Here is a 6,753-nt window from a genome sequence, read left to right on the forward strand (position 1 = left end):
CTCATATTCACGAACTAATCCAATTGTAGCATAAAAACTTAAACTTAATAATGAACATGGAAATATAATAATGCATTTATTATTGCTTCTAGGGAATTTCCAATAGAATTTTTTTTGCCGATATAATAATGTCCATGTTGTGTATTTTCTCGTGAAGTTTTTCATGCGGCAATGCCTTCTAAGATCATATGCCATACTTTCTATTTTTCCCTGTCAGGTTTTTGAAAAAAAGTATCCATAGCATATTTATTGTTCTATAAACTCAAATATGATTTCTCAACTTCCTCAAAGGATTAGATTTATCAAGAGACAATATTCACTATATGTTGCATCACTTTCTCCTTATTGTTTTGCTGGTAGGTGTAAAGCATTTTAGAAATATAATTGTAATCTTCTCCTCATATTTTTCCCACAGGGCTTTTGGGTGGAGACTCGGAGGATTATACAAAGGGTTTATCAAGAAGGATGGACACATATACAAAAGACTTCAATGATGATTACTCAATTCGTGTTGTACAAGGGGAGTGCTAGCATTATCTTTAGCGCAGGTGTTTACTTCCACGAGTTGGTATAATGTCTGGTGGTGTTTCACCATTTTCCCTTAATTTTTATTTTTGGGTATACAAAAATGCATGTTTCTAAAAAATACAATTTAATTTTCCAAGGGGGCAATGCTCCCCCCCCCCCTCCTCAACACATAAAAGTCCTCATATTTTCAACTTCAAATCTCATTGGTTTTCAATTTTTGCTTTGTAATATGACAACACATTGCTAATTATTTGGCTGAATACATGGGGATTCAACAAATTCACCTAAGCAATAGGATCGAAGACAAATCGGTCTTTGCCGACGGCGTCATGGGCTCGCACAAATGCGCTCCAGTAGGCGCCTCATGACATAGCTAGATTCGGTAGATCTCATATAGGGGTCCCAAACTAAGAGTCTAGAAATGATGGTAATGAGGACACACAGTTTTACATGTGTCATGCTTATGATTTATTGCTTATTGATGGAGTACAAAGTGTAGATGATCTACCGGAGATTTTTGTGTGTCATCTATGAGCCATGTTCCTTAGTTTATGAAGATACTAGGGAGGCCTAGGGTTACATCCTGGTCTGCTATCTAGAAGGAGAACACATTGTAGACGACTTTCAGCATCTTCGAGTATACAACAAGTCTTTAGGAACTTCCTTTCTTACACTATGGGCCGCTCAACTTGGCCCATTGGTGAACCAAAATAGGGGTCCTTGGCCCGACCCGACATGACGGGAGATGAAGTGGTGAGAAACGCCCTAGCTGGGACACCGTTAGTAGCCTCTTAACAAGTATTTTTCAACTCTGGATGCATCTCTATTTTTTCGAGCAGTTCTTCATCTTCGACCGTAGGTCTTGAAATCTATTTCAATGAATATGTCTTCAACATGAAAAAATTTCTTACAACTTTGTATCCAAGGTGCTAAAGGCCACATCGGCTCCCGACAAGTGCATCACTATTTCTATGTTGTATGTCACGTTGGAAATTATCTCACACGGTTGTGCCTTATTTGTCACGTATTCCCATGCACAGCTTGCACTACTACAGGAATGGCTACTAGTGGTGATCGCAAAAAGACAAGCAGTGGTGGGCAGGGCTCACAGAGCCTCCTGCAACTGCTAACATGGGATCAGTGGCGGGCGTGCGCCCACCTGTGATAAAGAACTAGTATTGGCGGGCTTTACTTAGCGCATGCCACTACTAATCCACTAACGGAACACATTACCAATGGCGGGCATCAATATTCACTCGCACTAGCAAGGAAACATACATGTGGCGGTCCTTGTTTCTTGCCCGCCACTGGTATGATTTTACAAAAATGGAAAGATGGATCCTCCCGGTGGCGCAGTAGCTGCAGTCGACGGCACAACCCTGCCCTAGCTCGTGAAGCTGGCACGGATGTAACCGTGCAAGCAACATCTAGTCTGACAATGCGTCCCCGTATGCTGGATCCACCGCTCTGCACCGCCTACATCTTCCCTTCCATCCTCCATCTTTTGAGTGCTACTCCACCTACATGATACCGATGCTTGGTCGAGCATGTTATACGTGACCTTGGCAGCTCTATCGGAGCATCATCACCCATATGGACAGATGTCCACCATTGTGCTCGCATTCATGGACCAGAGCACCATCGCATCTTCTTGGACATAGTTAAGTAGGGTTAGCAGACGCAACATGGGAATGAGACAATCGGTGATTCAGTCTGGTGGGGAAGAGAGAGGAGGGCGAGGAGAATCTGGAGTTTGATTGGCGCCATCAGAGATGGACGGAGTAGGCCGGGGCCGACTTGTTGGGACTGACACGAAAAGAGGGTCTGAGCTTCGTGCGGGAGAGAGAGATCGACGGGGAGAGGTGGATGTGGCAGGTGACCCATGGCTCTTCTCCTGCGCACCAATCAAATGAAGCACGGATGGGTGTGGACAGGCAGAAGTGAGGCACAACATTAGTCTATGGGAGAGTCATTTTGACCAATTAAATAGAACCATTTTATCCACGCCAGATCATAGAAGTATCTGTGGTGGGCCCAAGGTTGCGCCCGCCACTGGTAACTGTATTACCAATGGTGGGTGAGCCAGTCCACCCGCCACTTCTATATTTTTGCTTGTATTTTACAATTATTGGGTAACACAATATATTACTTATTTTGCAACTTTCCCATAGCTTGATTACTTATTTTGCAACTTTCCCATAGCTTGATTACTTATTTTGCAACTTTCCCTTGGTGTTAGTGGGATAACCAACGAAGACCCATGTGATTGAGCGGGGTGCCAGCTTATGAGGTGCGGTGGACACGACAATACGATAGCAAAGACACCCAAAGACCCGTAATGCATCATAAGATAGTGGTCACCCAATGAGAAGATGATGTAGTGTATAATACCAAGGAACGTGGCACAGGCGAACGTTGAGGTGCAAAGATGCTGTAGCTAGGGCGTCATACCAAAACCGAGGAGGGATAGAAGAGTTCGGATACATTCACTGAGGGTACGAAGAATACGTTCGGCATGACCATTTTGCTGGGAGGTGTACGGGCACGTGAGGCGAAAGATAGTGCCGCGAGAGCTAAGCAGCGAACGAATGGCAAGTTGTCAAATACCTTTCCATTATCAGTTTTTAGTGCATGAATAGAGCGGCCAAACTGGGTGGACACATAAGAGAAGAATGCAACGAGACTGGGTGCAGCATCGGACTTATGTCGTAGGGGGAAAGTCCACACAAAGTGCGAAAAATCATCCAAGATCACAAAATAATATAGATAACCAGTATTACATGCAATTGAAGATGTCTAGATATCCTGATGAATTAACGGAAAAGGAAATGATGCTATGGTGGATGAGGAGCTAAACGGAAGCCGAACATGTTTACCCACACGACAAGCATAACATGTGTAAGCATCGTTTTTTCCATGAAAATGAAAATCCTTTACAGAAAAACCAAGGCGAGCGTGCCAGAGATTGACACAGGCAAAGAGAGCGACCGGGGCGGGAACGGAGGACGACGAAGATGACTGGGCATGATAGAGATCACCAGGGCTGTCACATCGGTGTAGAACCATCCAGCTATGCGTATCCTTAACAAAAAAACGAACATGTGACACTCAACAATGACAGGATTATCACGAGGTAAAGTATGAGCAGAAATAAGGATTTTAATGAGTTGTGGAGACACAACAATATTATTTGTTTATTTATTTATTGCGGAAAAACTTCCAATCCATTTATCTTCAATCATGTCAGTACAACGAACACCAGAAAAAAATTACATCTAGATCCATAGACCACCTAGCGACGACTACAAGCACTGAGGCGAGCCGAAGGCGCGCCGCCATCATCGTCCCTCCATCGCCGGAGCCGGGCACAACTTGTTGTAGTAGACAGTCGGGAAGTCGTCGTGCTAAGGCCCCATAGGACCAGCACCCCAGAACAGCAACCGCCGACGATGAAAAATAACGTAGATCGGAAGGATCCAAACCGAAGACACACGAACGTAGACGAACAACGACGAGATCTGAGCAAATCCACCAAAGATAGATATGCCGGAGACACACCTTCACACGCCCACCAACGATGCTAGACGCACCGCCGGAACGGGGGCTAGGCGGGGAGACCTTTATTACATCTCCAGAAAGCCGCCACCGTCTCACCTTCCTGAGTAGGACACACACCCTAACCAGATTGACAAAAACGACTAAAATCGGAGCCCTCTCGTCGGCCCTTGCCAGGATCCACCCCGCCTCCATGGCCCTAGGGCCGCCTGAGACGAGGCGGACCTGCGCTGGTGCTGGCGAGAGGCACAAATCTTAACTTTCTTTCTTGGAGAAGGAGGAGGAGGCGGAGCCCTTTGACAAAACAATATTATTAAGAGAAAACGATGCAGATGATGAAGGAAAAGTGGTATGACCAATGTGTATAATGGGAAGAGTTGACCCATCGCCAACAATGATGTGGGTGGAAGTGGCGGTGGGTCGAGAGGTGATGAGATTATCGGGGTTGGCCGCCATGTGAGCCGCCGCGCTGGGGTGGAGGAGCCGGCATAGGTGGGCCGCCGCGCGAGATGCCGGCGACAAGGGTGGTATGAACCGCGTGCGCCCGCTTTTGCATGATGCGGTGCTGCTCAAGACGAAGGTACGCGACGACCTTCTCGAATGTCGGCGTAGTGACTATACGTACGCGATAAGTACTTGTATGTGTGTAGTCTGTGTACGTCCGCCCGTAAAAGTAACTCGGCCGGGTCGACAACTACAAGTGAGATCTCGATGGAAAGACCTCGTCTACGAGCAACGTACAAGGGGATTTGTGCCAACAACAGCGACTGCGTGACCGAAGGAGAGCAACCTGTTCACGCGCTATGCAGTGGCAACATGCTCGGCGGCGTGACTGCGCGACCGAAGGAGAGCAACCTGTTCCCGCGCTCTGCAGCGGTGACATGCTCGGCGACGTGACTGCGCCACAGTTTTAAATAGCCGGCGCTATATAGCCTTTTCAGCAGGGGTGTCGCTAAATGCTCGCCTTCACAAATAGCCCGCTATAACCCGCTATAGCTGGTTTGGAGGCCCGCCGCTATTTTTCCATAGCCCGCTATTTAAAACATGCGCCTTCGAGATCGAGGATGTTGTTGATGAGTTCACCTATAAGTTAGGGGACAAGCATGGAGGGTCTGCTACCAAGATGAAGAAGAGGATCAAACATGTGAAGACCTGGCGCCGAATTGCGCACAAGCTGAAGGATATCAATGTCAGGCTTCAAGTTGCTAAACAGAAGAAAGAGCACTATGCCATGCCAGAAATTGGCAGAAATGAAGAAGGCAATGCTCATCGAGTTTTCAGTTTCTCAAGGGATGAGGACCTTTTAGGGATCGTTGAGCACAAGCAGCAGCTGACAAGTGATATGCAGGAGGAAGAATCAAGATTACAACTGTGTGGGGCATGCCAGGAGTGGGGAAAACAACTTTGGTTGCACATGTGTACAAAAATGTAAAAGTATCCTTCGATGCCGCTGCATGGATAACTGTGTCGGAGAGTTATCATGTTGAGAACTTGCTAAAGAAGATTGCTAAAGAGTTTGGCATACCAATTGATGTGACCAGTGGCGGAGCTACACAGCCAAAGCTGGGCGGGCCGGCATGAAGGAAGATCACTAGTTTTTGTTCTCATGGCCCAGTTTACTTCAATCTGTTACTGCATTTGCTGTGGGATGGGCGGGCCATGGCCCATTTTCGTCACACGTAGCTCTGCCAGTGGATGTGACTAACATGGAGATTAGAAGCCTAGCTGAGACCATCTATGAGTACCTCCAAGGTAAAAGATACTCCCTCCATCCCATATATAAGAACGTTTTTGACACTACACTAAGTGTCAAAAACGTTCTTATATTATGGGGCAGAGGGAGTACATCTTAATTCTAGATGATGTTTGGACTACTGATGTTTGGTCAGAGATAAGAATTGTCCTTCCATCTAGTGGCCGACTTATTATCATATCAAGAAAGCAGGAAGTATCTTTATTAGCAACTAAAATATCTTCAATTCATTTGGAACCACTTGAAGAAGATAACTCTTGGGAGTTATTTTGCAAATCATATTTTTGGAATGATGCTGACAGAAAGTGTCCGCCAGAAATACAGAGCTTGGCTTGGAATTTTGTAAAAAAGTGTGAAGGGTTGCCTATTGCTATAGTATGCATAGGCAGCCTACTATCAGGAAAAGGTCAAACTTATGCAGATTGGAAAAAGGTATATGATGAGTTAGAGCTCCAGTTGGTGAAAAATGTGATGCATCATGTCGAGACAATTCTAAAAGTCAGCTTGGAGGACCTTCCATATGATTTGAAGAATTGTTTCTTACATTGTGCATTATTTCCAGAAGACTATTCCATCAAGAGAAGGACAATAATGAGGCATTGGATTGCTGCTGGATTCATACGCTTTCTTGATGATACCAAAATTTATGAGGAAGCGTTTTCCAGTCTGTTGATGCTACGTGGTTTATGCCACCTTTCCCTTGTCAAGGCTTTTGAAGGGAAGAAGCTGCACTTCGCTGCAGGTTCTTTTCCAAAGCTTCATTTTCTAAATATATGGGATGCACCAAAAATGAACCAAGTTGAAGTAGAAGAGGGTGCAATGGCAAGCCTTGCTGAATTATACTTGCAAGCCTGCCCAGAACTGAATCTTCTTCCTCATGGTGTTGAGCATCTCACAGCCCTTGAAGAGTTATATCT

The 6,753-nt window shown here is 45.6% G+C and overlaps 1 pseudogene; it reads left to right on the top strand.

Moving 5' to 3' along the window:
• The first annotated feature begins 4,886 nt into the window (after window positions 1-4,886).
• Window positions 4,887-6,468, top strand: LOC123158809 (disease resistance protein RPM1-like; annotated as a pseudogene).
• Window positions 6,469-6,753: the final 285 nt, after the last annotated feature.

The sequence above is a fragment of the Triticum aestivum genome, chromosome 7B (genome assembly GCF_018294505.1).
Source record: "Triticum aestivum cultivar Chinese Spring chromosome 7B, IWGSC CS RefSeq v2.1, whole genome shotgun sequence".
NCBI classification, from domain to species: domain Eukaryota; kingdom Viridiplantae; phylum Streptophyta; class Magnoliopsida; order Poales; family Poaceae; genus Triticum; species Triticum aestivum.